The sequence below is a fragment of the Ambystoma mexicanum genome, chromosome 6p (assembly GCF_040938575.1).
Source record: "Ambystoma mexicanum isolate Mex_15411 chromosome 6p, UKY_AmexF1_1, whole genome shotgun sequence".
Taxonomy (NCBI): Eukaryota; Metazoa; Chordata; class Amphibia; order Caudata; family Ambystomatidae; genus Ambystoma; species Ambystoma mexicanum.
The window spans coordinates 10,420,326-10,443,461 of NC_090935.1; positions in this window are offsets into that span (position 1 = coordinate 10,420,326).

The window sequence follows — 23,136 nt, forward strand, 5'->3', positions numbered from 1 at the left end:
GTGTCATCAAACTAATAAATGGCTGAGCGGCTTCCCGCTCTACAGTTAATTGCCACTGCAACCCTGGCTGCCCGTGTCGGATTTCAGCGTGTGCTGCTTCTGCGCACCATGCTGTGGGCCTCCCCCACACAGCCCTTCACCTTCGGTGCCTGGGACCGCTGTGCCCCATAACATCTGGCAACAAAGGTGGGATGTGGCACCCCGAGCTAGACGGGCTTGGCCAGTCCCGCCACCATAGTGGTAAAGCTCGCTCCCCAGGTGGGGGAGCTCGTACCCAGCCATAAGAGGACACAGCCTGGCCCCTGCCAGCAGGCTGGCCTCCCCGGCTCTGGCGAAGCTAACCGCTGGAGGGGCCGGAGGGGCATCTGGACCTTTGCCTCCCCGACGCCCATAAGTGGCTTGCTCCCTCAAGGAGGTGGGGGGGGGGCAATTGAAGACCATATGTGTGGCCACCACGAGGGGCACGGCCTCCCCGTGCAAACAACGAAAAGCACCACAAGACCAGCCCTGCCAGCTGGACCTCGCTTATCCTTGCAGCCCACTAGGGGGCCAGGAGTGGGTCCAGCATGGGGCCGTCCCATTAATTTTTACCCACATGTGTGCTCCCGACTGACGGAGCTGTTAGGGAGAATTCTCTGTTTAGGCTGAATTTCCTAACCTAGTGAGTCCCCCAGCAGCTTTGCTGGATTTCTGGAGTTTGTTTTTGTCCATCCTGCCCAGAGTGTGACCCTTTTCTCTCACTCTTGGACATGTATGTGTGTAATTCCTTTGAATGTCAATGTGTTCGATGGGCTATGGGGTCTTTTACTCCATAGGGTCTCATATGTTTTTCTATGTGTGTCACACTGCACCCTACGTGTCGTGACACGGGGGCGCCCTAGCAGATCCCCCCACCATAGACTCCATACTCGGGGACTGACTACTGTCTCCCCGGGCATGTAAAGTCACCATTGGCTTTACTAGACCTAAATTTGCTAACAGAACTAGTACCAACCATCTTATTGTGGACGTGCTAGTAGGGGTAATTCGATTACTCCTGGATCTGTTACTCGAGGGGGCACTGTCCCGTCCCCCCTCGTCGAGTTTTGGCTGGTGGCAGTGGAAACTACTTGTTATGTTCGACCCCGAGCATAACTCTATGGGATTTGTCCCATTGTTGAAGATTGATACTTTTTCTCGTTAATCTCCAACGTACCACCGATCTACTTATCTTAAAGAGGTTTATCGAGTGGTATTTTCTGCCAGAACTCGGTTTGTAAAATGGCGTCTGTGTTCGTCTCTGTGACTCCTAAACCAAAGGTTGAGCCCTTTGTTCCACTTTTGGCGGGCCTCTGGACAGAGACCCTCCAAAGTGGTGCCATTCTGTCTGGGTTACCTCAGGGGTGTGGGAGGGGGTTTAGACACCCTGGACCGAGTTGCCTTGCCAACTCAGGTCGCACTCTGGAGTGATTGGCCCAGGTGGTGAGCCTTCCCGCTCACCACTTAGCATGTGTTGATTGACAGCTAGGCTGAATGAATGGGGGGCGTCTGCATAAAAGCAGGGCTTTTGGGACTGGATCTTCAGATGTCGCCACAGGACCTAAAGAATCGGACGAGGGTAACGCTGAGCCGACCTACACGACGACACCTCCGGTGGAGCCCTGCGGAATCGTCTCACAATCTCCCGACGACAGAGGAGATCTCCCTGCCGGAGAGTCTCTTCCCCTGGCTGGTGGGAACAACCAGTCTACATCTTCTTTATACCTTTTATTTGCCCAGGACGCAGTGGTCGAATTGCCCGTGCACAGCACCCGGCAACCGGATAGCCACTACCCCTGTTCCGCAACTGAAAGGTGGTGCCTTGTGACGGAGCACTCCGCGGCTGGTCTCTTCCCTGGTGGTGCACCGGACATCTTTCCTTCGACGACGAGAGCATCTCATCTCTTGGCCAAGACCCATCGTGCATCCACCACCAGGAACAACTGCCCCCGCCGGAGCTGCCTCCACAACAAGGTACCGTAACCGCCTGGCTTCCCTTATCGATCGGTTCGTGTGAGGTATCTGATTCCTCCCCGTTCCGTTGGGTTGCCTCCAAGCTTTATTCACTCTTTGTTCTGAACTGGTTCCACCTGTCGCTAACATTTTGCTAACAAAGACTTGAGCGCATCTTCCGTAGAAACTTTCTGCGACATCGTGCCTTGCCTCTCACCGAGTGGGCCTGGCCGCTGAACTTTATGACCTATTGTGATTATTGCCTTCCTGCCTTGCATTTTACCCGCTTCAGTACGAACCGTGTTGACTTCATTACCTGCCTATCTCTTTTCTCCCTTCCTCACTAAATATTTGAGTGTCATCTAGGTTGAGGTATACACCTCTGTCTGAAAATAAGTGGTACCGGTAGAACCTAGAGTTGTCGATATTGTGTTCAGGGGGATTGATCGTTTTCCATTACGCAGAGTAATTGTGTTTTGATTTGTTTGCCGTGATTTGCTTTAGTGTTTTTCATAGACGTTCTGTTATAAATAAATAACTTGCCTCGTTGCGTGTTTGCTTGCCTTGCTGTGAAGAATTGCCCTATTTTGTATACTCCCTATACTGACCAACTTTTCTTGAGAGAAGTCTGACTGCTCAGCCACAGCTACCACTTGAATCTGTGTGGTACAGACTGCTACCAAGTGGGTTCTTCGCAACACCTGTAGTCCTAAACCTTTTGCAGTGGTCCCAGAGGGAACTGCACAGGTTTCCGCCTAACAGGAGCCTTGCATTGTTTCCAAAGTTTATGGACTAATAAAAGTTACCCAAGTCCACAGTTGCCGCAATACACCCAAAGTAACTTATTGCAAATGTATGTGTTGTTGCTGGTGCCTGTGATCACCCAGGGGTGTTTAAACTGGTCTCCTGCATTCCAGTGTGTGCTTAAATTGTACCTAGAGATATGTCCCTGTCACTCTGGTGTAGGTGTGACCCTGTGACTGTGGCAATCCTAGGAGCGATGCAGCCCCAGCGTGTGTCATGAGCCAGTCATGTCCCCGGCCCCAACGGGCAGTTATGCGTGTTCTGTGCTGTGCTCCCGCCCTTACAGTGGTCTCAAAGTTGGACTCCCTATCCTTGTAACTGCCTAATGGTCTGGGTGTAATGTGATGTCTACCGCATACTAAAAATGGAATATGTAACAAGTTTGGTTGGTGCTGCCATTATGTTGTTCTTGTTTGCGTTGTTTTGTTTTATATTCCTGGCATGTCAAGTTGCGTCCTAAGCCCCTCCTGGGCTTGTGCAGCAGCCATGTGATTTGTGACACATGGGAGGGGTGTCATCAAACTAATAAAGAGCTGAGTGGCTTCCCGCTCGGCAGTTCATTCTCACTGCAGCTCTGGCTGCCCGTGTCTGATTTCAGCAGACGCTGGCGCATACATGCCAACATTTCAACCCACCTCTGCGGGACATTACATACGAAAAATCGGGAAACAAAGATTTTCCCATAGGAATGTATTGAGCAAAGATTTATTTTAGGCGGGAGAACGTGAAAAATAGCAATATTTTCCACGAAAAATTCGGGAGTCTCCCGCCTAAATCGGGAGGGTTGGCATGTATGCTGGTGCTATGCACCATGTTATGGGCCTCCCCCACACAGCCCTTTCTCCACTGGGGCCCGGGACCGCCAGGCCCCATAACAGCCACTAAGCATCACCAGCCAAGGCACTCCCCACTCAACTACACCCCACCAAAGTCAAGGGCACAGACTTCAAGCTCTACAGTGGTCCCGCAGCATACATGCCAACCCTCACAATTTGAGCAGGAGATTCCTGATTGTTTCACCAAAAATGGTGCTATTTTTCACGTTCTCCCTCCTGAAATATCTTTATTCCCAATGAAATCCAATGGGAAAATTCACTTCTCCCGATTTCTGTTACAAAATCTCCCTCCCAGCTGTGGCAAATTTTGGCATGTATGCCGCAGCTCCATGGCCACAATGACAGCCACTATTACGGTGCTTTGTCAGCCCCTCCCCTCCAGAGTTGAGAGATATACATTCATGCAGTGGTGGGTGTTACGTTCTGGCTCCGCATGGAGGCAGAACGTTGTAGGCCTCTGAGGTAGGCCGCAGTGGCGCAGCTCCAGCCGGAGCGAAAATGAAACAAGCCACACGTTGTTGGAGTCTGTGCCCGGAACTGCCTCCCTTGCGCGGGGGTGGGGCTTTTATTAAGACGCCCTGCGCCACCGCGTAGCGGGGCGCATGGCGGATATAACAGTAGGTATCCTCTATACATTATTGTCTGTTACTTTACAATGCAAAGAGAGAGGCACAGGCTGGAAGGTTTCGAATTAATCTGAAACCTCTGGAAAGTGCTCCGGGCAACCCTCCAGACCATCGTTCTTTGCCTGTCAACCCACTGCAGAAAGGGGAAAGCCCGAATTGATTGGTCACATCCTTTCTGCGTGAGACCACAAGCATCCCCAGACATGTTTTGGCCTGTTTTGTTACTGTACGACAGCAGGTAGTTGTGGCATGGCAAGTTCGACAAATATTGCCAAAGTAAAAACATGGGAATCCATTTTGGCAAATATCTTTCAGTAGTGATTATTTTGGTTTGAACTTTTTTCAATATCATAAACAACAAATGTGTCTTTGTCATGGTTACTTCACAGCAATTCAACTTACACCTGGTTTACTTCCATGCCAGGCCTAATACTTCAGTTTACACCTGGATTATTTCCAGGCAGTGCCTACTAATTCAAAGATTCACTGTGCGGGTATAGTCGCCTGTCTGATAGCTTTCCACAACTAATAGTGCTTCTGAAGTTTTAGATCCACTGACAAACACAACTTCACAACAGCTTCAGCAGTTTGCAGCTTTCTAACTTTTAACAACCTTTGAAGAAATTAGTGCTCTTTCACACTTTCATGCAGGCAATGCACCTCTCCATCTGAACGTTCCCCTTCCAGAATGGCATCCTTTTTGTCTATTGTGCTGGGTTCTAAGAGACTGGTACGAAAGACTGTTAAAAGCACCTGTGCCCCTCTCTATTTGGTGCTCCCACCAGATATTCAGACACAGTAAAACATTTGGGCTGCATCTGGCAGTCAAGTATGGACTGCAACTCTCAGGTCAGTCAAATGGTTAAATCAGTCTATTATCAACCGAGACTCCTAAAACCAGTCATCCCTCGTATTGCAGAGAAGGACCGGCGATAAATGTGGTCAGAATATTGACCAATGCCAGGCTTGACTATTGCAGTGCCCTCCTTATGGGAGTCCACAAATCTCAAATGAAAAGATTGCAGGTAGCTCAAAGTTCCACCATTAGACTGATCTTGTTAGGAAGAAGAATAGAAATGTGCCAATAGTGAAGGAATCTTCATTGGCTTCCGGTTTCCCAGAGAATTTTGTTCAAGGTACTCTGTCTGGTGTTTAAGTGTATCCACGGGATGGCACCAGCCTACCTAAATGCAAAAGAGCGATACTTGCACTCTAGCGACCAGCACCTTTTGCAGGTACCATTGGTTAGAACGATCACATGGGGTGAGAGACGGTTCTCTGCCTTTGGCCCTCGAGCATGGAATGCTGTCCCTTTGGAGCTCCGAAGTCTTGACTCTCGGGCTATTTTTAGGAAATAACTAAAAACCCATTTGTTCGCCTAATTTTGGTTTCTTTCAAATGTTAGCCTGAGCGAGTGTGATGCAGCAACTAACTGACTTAGCTCATACCTGCGCCTAGATGCATATTTGCCTGGTCCCTTCAGGGTGTGCACGTTATAAATAATAAAATAAAATCAATCGAATCAGCAACCACTGATAAGGATATGATTTTGACTTTCCTCCTTTGGGTTTTGGCAATTCAAGTTTTTTACCAGCTTTCAATTTATGGAACAGTCATAGGTTAATAACCTTCACCTTTAAAAACTTTTCACTAGCCCTTTCTTTCTGTTGCCCATATCTGTTTAATTCTGTTTAATTCTGAATTCTGAATGGTGCCGGTGCTCCAGGCATCTCCCATTCCCATTGAGCCCTATGTGGCACAAATGGGAATGGAAGGTACTCATACCGGCACCCGCGATAGGGCCATTACCGGCACCGGCCGTGTCTTAATGGCCCAGTAATTGCTCATTCGTGGGTGCTGGTAAAATTACGAGTTTGGAGGCAGCCGTGCCGGTAAAACCGGCACGGCTACCGCCAAACTCGTAATGACCCATAATCTATTCTACGGTCACTTGGCTTTAATGATACGCTTTCTGCTGCTTTATAAAGGATTCCTTGGTCCTTGGTTAACTTCCACTTTAGAATCACTTTCACTCGTACACGATTGTACTTAAACTGTTTTCATTAGTTTGGTATTCAAAGAATATTGTTAAAGCAATTTTGCTCATACGCAAGTGTTACTTTTGTTGCTTTCTTATTGTTGAAGCAATTTCACTTGTATGTGAGTGACTCTTTATCGCTACTGTTGCCTGCCTTTAACGTGTGAAAGGGATTAGAGCATCCCGAATCACTCACCGGCTTCCACCTTTGCTTTTGATCCCATCACGTACCGCAGGACTTCCACTCTTCTGGCTCTACACAAAAAGGCACACTTCCTCGCTGAAGATGTCTTTGTTTACTTGTGCCTGAGACCCCCTGGTGCACGCCAGCCACCAGCAACTGTCTTGAAGCTCCCAGGCTCACGCCAGCCACCCGACACAGCCTCCTGCATGCTTCCTGAAGCGCAAGCCTCTGCAAATCGGCTCACAGGGGAGAAAGCCTCCCTTCTTCACGCTTCCCGCGGCCTAATCTCTGCACTTGGAAAGGGGCCCTCTCAGGACTGGCAGCTGGAATCTGCCCTGCAGTGGTACCGGCGCCCTCTCTTTCCTCCAATTTCTGCTTGGACTGCCACCTGAAACAGCATGCCTGCTTCTGCCACAGCTTCTCCTGCTGCTGCTTTCTCCTTCTAATGACCTGCCCCTGAGGGGGCCTTTTAAGCCTGTCTCCCTCAGGTGTGGGTCGTTTGAATGACCACTCCTGCAACACTGCTCTTGAGCCCTCTTCCTCGTCCCAGTACTTAGGGAATTCTGGGTATTTAAGTCCCCAACAACAAAATTAGATTTTAGAGCCAGATTTCTACTTTTGAACTCAAGTTCATTTCTTCTAGGTATATTTAAAGAACCATCACAAGGATTTTCTTGGAAAGGGGAGGCCAGTTCGTTTACGCCGGTGTTCAGTCATATTTTCGAATGCAATATTTTCGAAAGTCAAAATGTCGAAAATATTTATTCGAAAATAATAATGTTGAATTACAAAAAAGTCCTTTTTCGAATTGATGTTAATACAAGGTAAGTTTTTATGTATGTTTTATTAAGTGTTTTTGAACATCAATAGTATATACCAGGTAATACTTTGCTTACATATATATATAGGTAAAATAAATATATATTTATTTTAAACTTCAATTTTAAATAAATAAATAACAAATTGCAAACTGTTAACGTTGAACATTTAGTATACATTTTCTCCAATAGATGGCGCTATTGTTTAAGAAATGAGATTGTTCATTTTGTTTATATATGGTAATTGAATGCTACGTAAGGTTGCGTTACTCTACGTATGCGTAGGCGCCATTTTTAAAGTTCATTCTTGCAGCGTTTCCATCATGTTCGGGTCTCCGTGCTTTCGTGTGGACTTCTTTTTGGATTTTCAAGTTTTTTCACCCTTTTCCATGGATGCAATGGATTTTTTTTTACTGGATTCGATGGATGTTTTGGTTTTTCCGAGCTATGGATTTTTTTTCGGGTTGGATCGTGGATTTTTTTTCATGGACTTTCTTGGATTTTCAACTTTTTTTCCTTTCCGGATTTCACTGTTATGGATCGCACATGTGGATTTTTTTTTGGATGGTGTTTTTCCCTGGATTGCTTTTTGGGTTCCTTGAATTTTGCTGCTTGGTGCTTTTTACGGTTACTGCTTGGATTTGTCATGGTGGATTGGTGATTCCTCAAAAACGTGAGGTTTTTTTAACATTATAAATTATACGCTATTGAATCTAGGTAGTTGTCTTTGTCATTTTCATTAAAATTACGTACTATTTGCTCAAGGCGTTGTTCATAGTCTCTGTATTTTTTCTTTTTTAACTCTGTGTTTGCGAGTGAAATTGCTTGTGAGACTCGAAATTCCTGATGTGATTGTTCATTGTTTAATACTTTCAAAAAATGCCACAAATTGGGGTTATTTGTGTTGAAAGTTTTATTAATACGGCTATGCCATCCTTCCAGTGAATTGTTTGTTCTAGGTCGCCCTTCCAATGTGGCTTTGTAGCAATTCCATAAGGTTATACTGTATTTTGGCCTTCTTCTGGTGCCATTCCTAGTTAATTGTCCAATCCATGTGTTCTCCATGTAATCTAACATGTCCGAATTTTCTTCCTCATGATTTTTAAAATAGTCACTCACTGTCTATTAAATGTTGAAATGTATAACCTGATCTTCTTTCACAAATGCTAATCCGAATAGTTTTTTTATGTTATGTTGAAAAGTGCTGTCATCTGTGTATTTACTACTTAGTCCAAGTTTCTGCAGTTTTTTCCATATCGACTGAGTAAAATGAAAAAAGCACCCTTGTATGCTAGAATCAGGGTATATTGAAGAAAATGCCTTAATCTGTGCTAATTCAAAATCCATGATTATGTTTGTGGGTTTCGAATCTGGTACAGTGTCCTTGATTTTGGTCAACATGATTGTGTAGGTTTCTTCTTTTTTTTTGGGCATTAAAACATAAACAAGTGGAATTAGTTTGTTATTTATTGTTCCATGTATTGAATAAAATTGTTGGAAGGGGTTCGGGCATGCTTTGAAAGTTGTGTCACCTTGCCACTGGGCACTTTCACTTAGATGCTTGAAATTGGTTGCAGTTGAAAATATCAACATTTTTTCGTCTCGTACATCAACGGTAGAATGGTGGAAATTTTCTCCATTAGCTGTCACTCTAAACACTTCTGGTATGGTGATGTCATTGTATGTTGTAGGTGCTGGTGGCAGATTTTCCTTTTGCTGTTTCTTGCGGTTTACTGTTCGTTGCATCTGTTTTCACCAGGCATCTGCGCAGATATGTGTGAAGGTAACGTGTCACATACCGTTGATATTACCAAACCGCTTGCCTGTCCGGGGTTTTCTATTGCCTTTCTTTTTAGCTCTTGGAGAGTTTGTTTTATTACTATATTTGTCTTGTCCGGTAGATGGTTGTGTTCTCCCTTTACTTTTTGTATTGGAACATTCAACTATAACTCGTGCGGCACATTTTGATCATCCATATTCAATGCATTTCCAGTACGAGCGTTCATTTTTTTCCAATTCCTTATTATAAATGTATCCGTTCAAAACCAGCTGTTTTCCGCCTTTTTGCGAGGTTATGTATTCAACCCTTTCTGTCATGTTCAATCTAAAATAACGTAAAAAAATGTTTTACTATGTTTGCCATACACTAATAATAATATATTTTTCGATTTAAATATCTAGTTACATATTTTTTTTTTTTATATTACCTGATTGTTTGCCTGACGTAGCCGAATCGAATCCACTGTAGTTCGCTCTGACTCTGGTTCCGTCAGGTAATGACAGTTGTCCACAACCGTCATCTGTTCCTTTTGTGTTTAGGCAAGGTTCTTTACTCGTGGGTGTCACATATTGGCTTAACCCTTACGACTCTTGATTCTATGGGGTTTTCGTTAGTCATAATGTACTTTATCTACAGATTGGCAAACGGTTATGTGTTGGTGGTCGAGAGGGGGGTGGTAGAGTTTCGCCGTAGAGGTAAGGGGGGTTGGAGAGGTAAGCCCCCATAAAAATGGACGATTACCATTACTTCACATCGGTATGTTAGTACTATTGTTCGACATTTTTGTTTCGACTATTTGACTTTTCCTATTATATGTATATATTTTCGCCATATTTGTTTTTGACATTTTTTTTTCGACATTTTTGTATTTCGGTATTATGTTTTCGACATTATGACTATAAACCGTTTACGCCATTATTCACAGATTTCCTTTCACTGTACCTCTGCGAGTTATGGTGATTTCTAACTTTATAAGTCTCAGAAGGGTTTTCATTTTTTTGGATGTTTAATGATTTTAAATTAACTTTATCCACATTAAGATGTTCAGCTTCTGGAACAGACAAATCATAACAACAATAAGCCATTACATATTTTTGTACTTCTGAAATGTTTTTCCTTTTTGGGGGAAAAATACAGCGTCTCGTCCCATGGGTCTTCCTCACCACCCTGAGCCTTGTCTTCTCCCTGGTGATCATCCCACAGAACACCACCCCCAAGGTCAAGATCAGGAAGTTTATGTCTTTCCCTTGATGCCTGGGAGGAGGCTTTAGGCATGGATTTAGTGAGGATTCCCTTGATGCCTGGGAGGAGGCCTTAGGCAGGGATTTAGTGAGGAGTCCCTTTACACCTGGGAGGAGGCTTTAGACAAGGATTTAGTGAGGATTCCCTTGATGCCTGGGAGGCGGCTTTGGGCAGGGATTTAGTGAGGATTCCCTTGATGCCTGGGAGGAGGCTTTAGGCAGGGATTTAGTGAGGATTCCCTTGACGCCTGGGAGGAGGCCTTAGACAGGGATCTAGTGAGGATTCCCTTGACGCCTGGGAGGAGGCCTTAGACAGGGATTTACCGAGGAGTCCCTTGATGCCTGGGAGGATGCTTTAGGCAGGGATTTAGTGAGGATTCCCTTGATGCCTGGGAGGAGGCCTTAGGCAGGGATTTAGTGAGGAGTCCCTTTACACCTGGGAGGAGGCTTTAGACAAGGATTTAGTGAGGATTCCCTTGACACCTGGGAGGAGGCTTTAGGCATGGATTTAGTGAGGAGTCCCTTTACACCTGGGAGGAGGCTTTAGACAAGGATTTAGTGAGGATTCCCTTGACACCTGGGAGGAGGCTTTAGGCAGGGATTTAGTGAGGATTCCCTTGACGTCTGGGAGGAGGCTTTAGGCAGGGATTTAGTGAGGATTCTCTGGACACCTGGGAGGAAGCTTTAGGCAGGGATTTAGTAAGGATTCCCTTGCTGACTGGGAGGAGGCTTTAGGCAGGGATTTAGTGAGGATTCTCTGGACACCTGGGAGGAAGCTTTAGGCAGGGATTTAGTAAGGATTCCCTTGCTGACTGGGAGGAGGCTTTAGGCAGGGATTTATTGAGCATTCCCTTGACACCTGGGAGGAGGCTTTAGGCAGGGATTTAGTGAGGATTCCCTTGACACCTGGGAGGAGGCTTTAGGCAGGGATTTAGTGAGTAGTCCGTAGGATTCATCACATCCCCTATTGTCACAAAATCTGGGGAATTACCTGCCTCAAATGTTTCGGTCACTGCTCCTGATATGGCACCATAATGTAAAAATGCATTTTGGAACATTGAGGAGGACAGGGAATTCCCTTAGTTCTGCTCTGCACTCATAGTTCGGGCAGTTTCTAGCTTAGAAAGTACTTGTTTGCCGAGCTGGAGATGCAGAATTTCTGTGGGAGATTTATCCCATTTCACATTTTCCATATTTTTCTTTTAGTCTGGGCTATTGGGTGGTGCCTGCACCATCTATAAGCCAAAACTGTTGCATTAGAGTGCAGATAGAGATAAATGGCATATGAGGAGGGAACCAAAGCTTGTAGACATTGTTTGGTTATTTGCCCACCCAAACCAAGCCTACAAACCAGGCTTACAAGGCGTTCATCATCGACAGACACAACATCCCTGTTGCCAACTCCATAAAAACTCTAGGCGTGTACCTAAACTCCTCACTTAGCATGACTCAAGAAGATAGTTCAGGAGCAACGTGCTCGCCTTGGAAGCAAGACAACACGGAGCAACACAGGTTCGATCCCTGGGTCCGCACTTAGAAACCTCTTGGTATTAAGCACGTTATAAATAACCTATCATATCATATCATGACTCGACAGATCAGCCACAGTGCCTCTTTGTCAGGCTACGCCACGAAGCTCATCAACGCCAGTAAACCTTTCCTGTCCGCCAAGAATAGGCTTGAAGTCGTCCGTGCCCTCATCGGCTCCAAACTATACTATTGTAAACCAGTACTACTTTGTGGCACCTCTGAAAGAAATTTGAACAAGCTGCAAATAATTCAGAACAATGCCCTCTGGGCTGCGCGAGACATTGGTAAGTACGACCACATCTCAGAGGCCAGAAAGTCGGCACACTGGCTTCCAGTTAAAGACAGAATTAAATTCAACATCCTGTCCATCACCCACTGCTGCCTTTTGAATGACCCCCCCACCTCAAACAAAAGCTCAAGAAACACACCCTGACAAGGCCTGTAAGAACATCCCACAAGCATCGCCTCATCACTCCTAGATTTAACCGCAAAAGGTCTGGGGGTTCCAGCTTCCCTGTCCGGGCTGCCACCCCCTGGACTGACGCCCCCCCCACCTGCCCAACTAACCACCCTACAACATTTTCAGAAGAAATCTCAAAACCCACCTCTTCAACTACCTGGTTCTCCTCCTGCTCTTAGTAACTGTTTTCTGCTCCTTTGTACCTAGTGCCTAGATGCCTACGGGCTACGCGCACTTCTATACATGTTTAACTAGAACAATGTAATGCCAATGGCCATGCTAATCCCTATGGAAGAGTCCCATCCCCTGCACATCAAGGTTTAATGTGATTCAACAACATTTAAGACTATCTAACTAGTCAATTGCAGTCACACGTTTTATACTCCACAAAAATGTTTTTAGAAAGAATGGTTTCACCCAATCATTTTTATAGCAATCATCTCCATGCAGAGAATTTGTCAACACAACATATTATAAGCAATTATATTTTAAACTGTACAATGAACAATATTCTTAAATCAGCAGTCCATGAATCACGTGCTCTATGCATTTTGGGACGTCTCTTCCCTTCCTCGGGAGCTATTGTTCGTCTTTTTCCGTTCCTCAAATCGCACACTGATCTATAACAGTTAGAGAATAGAGATAGAGAGTAGACTTATTTGGTGAGATCTAATCTATGTGAAACCATTATTTAAATGTACATCATAAAGCGATATATTTGTCATTATCCTTTTCCCTAATATTCACCTGGTGTCAGTCTAGCTAACACAGCCCACGCTGTGTACTGTATTCTGCAATGCTGAGGCCTTAAGTCGTATTCCATAACTTTAGCAATGCCTAATCATTTAAAACAAAAATGTCAGGTATTTGTACTTAATACTGCCTTCTCTCTATGTTAATATCTCACTTCTATTCTATCCTCACCTAATATGGAAGATGTCCAGTCTGTTAGCTGTATCTACATCTTTCTTGTGACATCCATAAAAAAGAGGGCCTGCCTACAAATGTTCACTATAATGGGTAGTTGAATATATAGGTGGATAACAGATGAAGTTCTAAATATAACATTAGACCAATCATGCAATCTTCAGGGGGCGATGAGGTGGTAGGATTTTTTCTTTTAATGAAGAAAAGACTTGTTGGACATGAGAGACAGACGCAGAAGGTGATTCAGTGATTAAGGAGGAGGTTTCAACCAGTACTTCCTTGTTACCATTGAGGCAGTGAGCGAAGCAAAACTCAGATCCCAAGAACAAGGTTCCGGCTGACCAATTAATGTGCGGGTTGTGCCTTTGAAGCCAAGGAATTCCCAGAACCTCTGAGTCAAAGATGAGGTCTGTTTGATTAAAGGCCCTAAAGACAGGGGTCGGCCATCGATTCCTTCCACTTTTTGTACTTCTTCCTTGGCTAAACAGGGTATAGCATTCTTTACTGCCCAGTCGTCATCCATGAACATACCCATCGCTCCACAGTCCACAAGGGCTAGAACTGTAATTGTTTTTTATGGGTTGTAGCACAATCTTGATTTGTAGGACCACTAAGGATGCCCTTGAGAGAGATTGAGGTAAGGCTGAGATGCTGACGCTATTGTTTTCCTCCCGATTACTTGCTCCACTTAGGAGCGGGAGCTGGTGTTTCCCACACGTCTAAGAGGAACTATGGATCTCCTAACCTGGCCATATGGTTAGGAGATACGCAATATAGGCATAAACCCTGTTCTACACGCCAAGCCCTCTCTTCACAGGTTAGTGGTCCTCTGAGCAAGCCCAATTGCATGGGCACTGGGTTAGTAGACTGGACTAGTCCTGTGTTGGACGTAGAAGGATAGGCAGGATCTACGAGAGGGATCTTGGATAAATATTGCAGACTTTTCTTTTCATCTGACCGTCTTTCCTGAAGTTTGAAGTCAATCTGGAGACCTGCAATATAAATGAAAAACCATATAAATGAAAAACCAGCCAGCGGAATGAATTGAAGATACTCAAACAGGCCGCTAAAAGGCCACCAAAACGGGGGAGGACCCCCAAGGGTCACAACACAGATCAATCCACTAAGAATGAAACAATCGTTAAAAATACTGTATTTATTTAGAATTTTTACTCGTTAAAATAAGTATTAAATCATCTGAAGTTCTGTACAAAAAATACGCAAAGTGACAACATTAATGTATCAATCATAAAGTGCATTGTATAAAGTGACTGAGTGCTAGTTTCACTGTTGGCTGTAAGTGAAAAAGTCAAAGAAATAAATCACAGTAGACCTAGATGCTACTAGATTGATCCCAAAAAGGGGTTTCCCGTGCGAGCGAAGAAAGTCACTCGATAAGGGAAACCACAATCGCCTATTCAGATCTGAAGGCAAAAGGGCCAAAATATAAATCAACAAAGGGCAATCTAGTCACTAAAGGATCATGCAGCCAACCACAATGGTTAGCTACAGCACTGCACAATATAATGAACACATAAACATTGAAAAAAACGCTAAAATTAGCCAAGGGATGCTATGCGAGACAAGCATCAAGAAGAGCCTGGGAATTACCTGGTCTGGACATCCTTGCTAACTCAGCTTTCATGTCTTCATGCAGACCACGCCTGAAGAGTGTAAAGCAGGCTTCCTGCGACCACTCTGCTTCTTTAGCCAAATGTTTGAATTTTGTCACATAGGGGATACTCCAACAATTTCTCTTGTGCAGTATTCACCAAATCAGGACGGTAAACATGACCTTAAACGCATTAATGAAGGCAGAATAGTTATCCAGCAAAGGATCTGCAGCTGAAACAAAATAAGCCACTCATGACAAAGCTATTCCAGTTAAATGGGAAACCACAAACCCAACTGTGGCTCTTTCAGTGGCATAGAAAAGATGTTTGAATGTAAAGTGTATCATACAGGAATCCAAAAAGGTTCTCGTCTTTTTAGGTGAGCCATCATTAAATGGTTCTGTACTTCAACAGTCAATACTTGCATTCCTCTTAATACCTCTTGCATGGAATCCATGTCGATTAACGGTATTGGGCGTCTCAAACTATCAGGTTTTGAGCTCATCTTAGATTTTCTGATAGCCTAGTCTGGCCGTGACTGACTGTGCCTGCTGGTTCTCATGGTGTGGGATTCTGCCGGTGACTGACTGCGCCTGCTGGTTCTCATGGTGTGGGATTCTGGCGGTGACTGACTGCGCCTGCTGGTTCTCATGGTGTGGGATTCTGGCGGTGACTGACTGCGCTTGCTGGTTCTCATGGTGCAGGATTCTGGCGGTGACTGACTGTGCCCACTGGTTCTCATGGTGTGGGATTCTGGCAGTGACTGCACCTGCTGGTTTTTATGGTGCGAGAATCTGGCGGTGACTGACTGCGCCTGCTAGTTCTCATGGTGCAGGATTCTGGCAGTGACTGACTGCGCCTGCTGGTTCTCATGGTGTGGGATTCTGGCGGTGACTGACTGTGCTTGCTGGTTCTCATGGTGCGGGATTGTGGTGGTGACTGACTGCGCCTGCTGGTTCTCATGGTGCAGGATTCTGGCAGTGACTGACTGTGCCTGCTGGTTCTCATGGTACGGGATTCTGGTGGTGACTGACTGCACCTGCTGGTTCTCATGGTGCAGGATTCTGGCGGTGACTGACTGCACCTGCTGGTTCTCATGGTGCGGGATTCTGGCGGTGACTGACTGCGCCTGCTGGTTCTCATGGTGCGGGATTCTGGCGGTGACTGACTGCACCTGCTGGTTCTCATGGTGCGGGATTCTGGCGGTGACTGACTGCACCTGCTGGTTCTCATGGTGCGGGATTCTGGCAGTGACTGACTGCGCCTGCTGGTTCTCATGGTGCGGGATTCTGGCAGTGACTGACTGCGCCTGCTGGTTCTCATGGTGTGGGATTCTGGCGGTGACTGACTGCGCCTGCTGCTTCTCATGGTGCAGGATTCTGGCGGTGACTGACTGCGCCTGCTGGTTCTCATGGTGCAGGATTCTGGCGGTGACTGACTGTGCCCACTGGTTCTCATGGTGTGGGATTCTGGCAGTGACTGCGCCTGCTGGTTTTTATGGTGCGAGATTCTGGCGGTGACTGACTGCGCCTGCTGCTTCTCATGGTGCAGGATTCTGGCAGTGACTGACTGCGCCTGCTGGTTCTCATGGTGCAGGATTCTGGCGGCGACTGACTGCGCCTGCTGGTTCTCATGGTGTGGGATTCTGGCAGTAAATGACTGCGCCTGCTGGTTCTCATGGTGCGGGATTCTGGCAGTGACTAACTGCGCCTGCTGGTTCTCATGGTGTGGGATTCTGGCAGTGACTAACTGCGCCTGCTGGTTCTCATGGTGCAGGATTCTGGCAGTGACTGACTGCGCCTGCTGGTTCTCATGGTGCAGGATTCTGGCGGTGACTGACTGTGCCCACTGGTTCTCATGGTGTGGGATTCTGGCAGTGACTGCGCCTGCTGGTTTTTATGGTGCGAGATTCTGGCGGTGACTGACTGTGCCTGCTGGTTCTCATGGTGCGGGATTCTGGCGGTGACTGACTGTGCCTGCTGGTTCTTATGGTGTGGGATTCTGGTGGTGACTGACTGCGCCTGCTGGTTCTCATGGTGCGGGATTCTGGCGGTGACTGACTGCGCCTGCTGGTTCTCATGGTGTGGGATTCTGGCAGTGACTGACTGCGCCTGCTGGTTCTCATGGTGCGGGATTCTGGTGGTGACTGACTGCGCCAGCTGGTTCTCATGGTGCGGGATTCTGGTGGTGACTGACTGTGCCCACTGGTTCTCATGGTATGGAATTCTGGCAGTGACTGCGCCTGCTGGTTCTCATGGTGCGGGATTCTGGCAGTGACTGACTGCGCCTGCTGGTTCTCATGGTGCAGGATTCTGGCAGTGACTGACTGTGCCCACTGGTTCTCATGGTGTGGGATTCTGGTAGTGACTGTGCCTGCTGGTTTTTCCGGTGCAAGATTCTGGCGGTGACTGACTGCACCTGCTGATTCTCATAGTGCATGATTCTGCCGGTGACTGACTGCGCCTGCTGGTTCTCATGGTGTGGGATTCTGGCGGTGACTGACTGTGCCTGCTGGTTCTCATGGTGTGGGATTCTGGCAGTGACTGACTGCACCTGCTGGTTCTCATGGTGCGGGATTCTGGCGGTGACTGACTGTGCCTGCTGGTTCTCATGGTGTGGGATTCTGGTGGGGACTGACTGCACCTGCTGGTTCTCATGGTGCGGGATTCTGGCGTTGACTGACTGCGCCTGCTGGTTTTCATGGTGCGGGATTCTGGCAGTGACTGACTGCGCTGCTGGTTCTCATGGTGCGGGATTCTGGTGGTGACTGACTGCGCCAGCTGGTTCTCATGGTGCGGGATTCTGGTGGTGACTGACTGTGCCCACTGGTTCTCATGGTGTGGGATTCTGGCAGTGACTGCGCCTGCTGGTTCTCATGGTGCGGTATTCTGGCAGTGACTGACTGCGTCTGCTGGTTCAGGATTCTGGCAGTGACTGACTGTGCCCACTGGTTCTCATGGTGTGGGATTCTGGCAGTGACTGCACCTGCTGGTTTTTATGGTGCGAGATTCTGGCGGTGACTGACTGCGCCTGCTGGTTCTTATGGTGCGGGATTCTGGTAGTGACTGACTGCACCTGCTGGTTCTCATGGTGCAGGATTCTGGCGGTGACTGACTGCGCCTGCTGGTTCTCATATTGCAGGATTCTGGCGGTGACTGACTGCGCCTGCTGGTTCTCATGGTGTGGGATTCTGGCAGTGACTGACTGTGCCCACTGATTCTCATGGTGTGGGATTCTGGCAGTGACTGCACCTGCTGGTTTTTATGGTGTGAGATTCTGGCGGTGACTGACTGCGCCTGCTGGTTCTCATGGTGCGGGATTCTGGCGGTGACTGACTGTGCCTGCTGGTTCTTATGGTGCGGGATTCTGGTGGTGACTGACTGCGCCTGCTGGTTCTCATGGTGCGGGATTCTGGCGGTGACTGACTGCGCCTGCTGGTTCTCATGGTGCGCGATTCTCGTGGTGACTGACTGCACCTGCTGGTTCTCATGGTGCGGGTTTCTGGCAGTGACTGACTGCGACTGCTGGTTCTCATGGTGTGGGATTCTGGCGGTGACTGACTGCACCTGCTGGTTCTCATGGTGCAGGATTCTGGCGGTGACTGACTGCGCCTGTTGGTTCTCATGGTGCAGGATTCTGGCGGTGACTGACTGTGCCCACTGGTTCTCATGGTGTGGGATTCTGGCAGTGACTGCGCCTGCTTGTTTTTATGGTGCGAGATTCTGGCGGTGACTGACTGCGCCTGCTGGTTCTCATGGTGCGGGATTCTGGTGTTGACTGACTGTGCCTGCTGGTTCTCATGGTGCGGGATTCTGGCGGTGACTGACTGCGCCTGCTGGTTCTCATATTGCAGGATTCTGGCGGTGACTGACTGCGCCTGCTGGTTCTCATGGTGTGGGATTCTGGCAGTGACTGACTGTGCCCACTGGTTCTCATGGTGTGGGATTCTGGCAGTGACTGCACCTGCTGGTTTTTATGGTGCGAGATTCTGGCGGTGACTGACTGCACCTGCTGGTTCTCATGGTGCGGGATTCTGGCGGTGACTGACTGTGCCTGCTGGTTCTTATGGTGTGGGATTCTGGTGGTGACTGACTGCGCCTGCTGGTTCTCATGGTGCGGGATTCTGGCAGTGACTGACTGCGCCTGCTGGTTCTCATGGTGCGGGATTCTGGTGGTGACTGACTGCACCTGCTAGTTCTCATGATGCGGGTTTCTGGCAGTGACTGCGCCTGCTGGTTCTCATGGTGTGGGATTCTGGCAGTGACTGACTGCGTCTGCTGGTTCTCATGGTGCAGGATTCTGGCAGTGACTGACTGCGCCTGCTGATTCTCATGGTGCAGGATTCTGGCGGTGACTGACTGCACCTGCTGGTTCTCATGGTGTAGGATTCTGGCAGTGACTGACTGCGCCTGCTGGTTCTCATGGTGTGGGATTCTGGTGGTGACTGACTGCGCCTGCTGGTTCTCATGGTGTGGGATTCTGGCGGTGACTGACTGCGTCTGCTGGTTCTCATGGTGCAGGATTCTGGTGGTGACTGACTGTGCCCACTGGTTCTCATGGTGTGGGATTCTGGCAGTGACTGCGCCTGCTGGTTTTTATGGTGCGAGATTCTGGCGGTGACTGACTGTGCCTGCTGGTTCTCATGGTGCAGGATTCTGGCGGTGACTGACTGCGCCTGCTGGTTCTCATGGTGTGGGATTCTGGCAGTGACTGACTGCGCCTGCTGGTTCTCATGGTGCGGGATTCTGGCGGTGACTGACTGCGCCTGCTGGTTCTCATGGTGTGGGATTCTGGCAGTGACTGACTGCACCTGCTGGTTCTCATGGTGCGGGATTCTGGCGGTGACTGACTGTGCCTGCTGGTTCTCATGGTGTGGGATTCTGGTGGGGACTGACTGCGCCTGCTGGTTCTCATAGTGCGGGATTCTGGTGTTGACTGACTGCGCCTGCTGGTTTTCATGGTGCGGGATTCTGGCAGTGACTGACTGCGCCTGCTGGTTCTCATGGTGCGGGATTCTGGTGGTGACTGACTGAGCCAGCTGGTTCTCATGGTGCGGGATTCTGGTGGTGACTGACTGTGCCCACTGGTTCTCATGGTGTGGAATTCTGGCAGTGACTGTGCCTGCTGGTTCTCATGGTGCGGGATTCTGGCAGTGACTGACTGCACCTGCTGGTTCTCATGGTGCAGGATTCTGGACTGACTGTGTCCACTGGTTCTCATGATTTGGGAATTTTGGCAGTGACTGTGCCTGCTGGTTTTTATGGTGCGAGATTCTGGCAGTGACTGACTGCGCCTGCTGATTCTCATGGTGCATGATTCTGCCGGTGACTGACTGCGCCTGCTGGTTCTCATGGTGTGGGATTCTGGCAGTGATTGACTGTGCCTGCTGGTTCTCATGGTGTGGGATTCTGGCAGTGACTGACTGCGCCTGCTGGTTCTCATGGTACGGGATTCTGGCGGTGACTGACTGTGCCTGCTGGTTCTCATGGTGTGGGATTCTGGTGGGGACTGACTGCACCTGCTGGTTCTCATGGTGCGGGATTCTGGTGTTGACTGACTGCGCCTGCTGGTTTTCATGGTGCGGGATTCTGGCAGTGACTGACTGCGCTGCTGGTTCTCATGGTGCGGAATTCTGGTGGTGACTGACTGCGCCAGCTGGTTCTCATGGTGTGGGATTCTGGTGGTGACTGACTGTGCCCACTGGTTCTCATGGTGTGGGATTCTGGCAGTGACTGCGCCTGCTGGTTCTCATGGTGCGGGATTCTGGCAGTGACTGACTGCGCCTGCTTGTTCTCATGGTGCAGGATTCTGGCAGTGACTGACTGTGCCCACTGGTTCTCATGGTGTGGGATTCTGGCAGTGACTGTGCCTGCTGGTTTTTATGGTGCGAGATTCTGGCAGTGACTGACTGCGCCTGCTGGTTCTCATGGTGTGGGATTCTGGCGGTGACTGACTGTGCCTGCTGGTTCTCATGGTGTGGGATTCTGGCGGTGACTGACTGCGCCTGCTGGTTCTCATGGTGTGGGATTCTGGCAGTGACTGACTGCGCCTGCTGGTTCTCATGGTGCGGGATTCTGGCGGTGACTGACTGTGCCTGCTGGTTCTCATGGTGCGGGATTCTGGCAGTGACTAACTGCACCTGCTGGTTCTCATGGTGCGGGATTCTTGTGGTGACTGACTGCACCTGCTGGTTCTCATGGTGCGGGATTCTGGTGGTGACTGACTGCGCCTGCTGGTTCTCATGGTGCGGGATTCTGGCAGTGACTGACTGCGCCTGCTGGTTCTCATGGTGTGGGATTCTGGCAGTGACTGACTGTGCCCACTGGTTCTCATGGTGTGGGATTCTGGCAGTGACTGCACCTGCTGGTTTTTATGGTGCGAGATTCTGGCGGTGACTGACTGCGTCTGCTGTTTCTCATGGTATGGGATTCTGGCGGTGACTGACTGCGCCTGCTGGTTCTTATGGTGCGGGATTCTGGTAGTGACTGACTGTGCCTGCTGGTTCTCATGGTGTGGGATTCTGGCAGTGACTGACTGCGCCTCCTGTTTCTCATGGTGCGGGATTCTGGCGGTGACTGACTGTGCCTGCTGGTTCTCATGGTGTGGGATTGTGGCAGTGACTGACTGTGCCTGCTGGTTCTCATGGTGTGGGATTCTGGCGGTGACTGACTGCGCCTGCTGGTTCTCATGGTGCAGGATTCTGGTGGTGACTGACTGTGCCCACTGGTTTTCATGGTGTGGGATTCTGGCAGTGACTGCGCCTGCTGGTTTTTATGGTGTGAGATTCTGTTGGTGACTGACTGTGCCTGCTGGTTCTCATGGTGCAGGATTCTGGCGGTGACTCACTGCACCTGCTGGTTCTCATGGTGTGGGATTCTGGCAGTGACTGACTGCGCCTGCTGGTTCTCATGGTGCGGGATTCTGGCAGTGACTGACTGCGCCTGCTGGTTCTCATGGTGTGGGATTCTGGTGGGGACTGACTGCGCCTGCTGGTTCTCATGGTTCGGGATTCTGGCAGTGACTGACTGCGCCTGCTGGTTCTCATGGTGCAGGATTCTGGCAGTGACTGACTGTGCTCACTGGTTCCCAGATCTCTCTCTGCGTCAGGGGCCTCCCTCTGGAACAGCCTTCCTGCCTCCCTGAAACTTGAGGAGAACCATCTTCGGTTCCGGAAGCACCTCATGGAGCGGGATTCTGGTGGTGACTGACTGCGCCTGCTGGTTCTCATGGTGTGGGATTCTGGTGGTGACTGACTGCGCCTGCTGGTTCTCATGGTGTGGGATTCTGGCGGTGACTGACTGCGCCTGCTGGTTCTCATGGTGTGGGATTCTGGCGGTGACTGACTGCGTCTGCTGGTTCTCATGGTGCAGGATTCTGGTGGTGACTGACTGTGCCCACTGGTTCTCATGGTGTGGGATTCTGGCAGTGACTGCGCCTGCTGGTTCTCATGATGTGGGCTTCTGGCAGTGACTGTGCCCACTGGTTCTCATGGTGTGGGATTCTGGCAGTGACTGCACCTGCTGGTTTTTATGGTGCGAGATTCTGGCGGTGACTGACTGCGCCTGCTGGTTCTCATGGCGTGGGATTCTGGCGGTGACTGACTGCGCCTGCTGGTTCTTATGGTGCGGGATTCTGGCGGTGACTGACTGCGCCTGCTGGTTCTCATGGTGCAGGATTCTGGCGGTGACTGACTGCGCCTGCTGGTTCTCATGGTGCAGGATTCTGGCGGTGACTGACTGTGCCCACTGGTTCTCATGGTGTGGGATTCTGGCAGTAACTGCGCCTGCTTGTTTTTATGGTGCGAGATTCTGGCGGTGACTGACTGCGCCTGCTGGTTCTCATGGTGCGGGATTCTGGTGTTGACTGACTGTGCCTGCTGGTTCTCATGGTGCGGGATTCTGGCAGTGACTGACTGCGCCTGCTGGTTCTCATGGTGCGGGATTCTGGTGGTGACTGACTGCGCCTGCAGGTTCTCATGGTGCGGGATTCTGGTGGTGACTGACTGCTCCTGCTGGTTCTCATGGTGTGGGATTCTGGCGGCGACTGACTGCGCCTGCTAGTTCTCATGGTGTGGGATTCTGGCACTGACTGCACCTGCTGGTTTTTATGGTGTGGGATTCTGGCGGTGATTGACTGCACCTGCTGGTTCTCATGGTGCAGGATTCTGGCAGTGATGACTGCGCCTGCTGGTTCTCATGGTGTGGGATTCTGGCACTGACTGCACCCGCTGGTTTTTATGGTGCGAGATTCTGGGGGTGACTGACTGCGCCTGCTGGTTCTCATGGTGCGGGATTCTGGTGGTGACTGA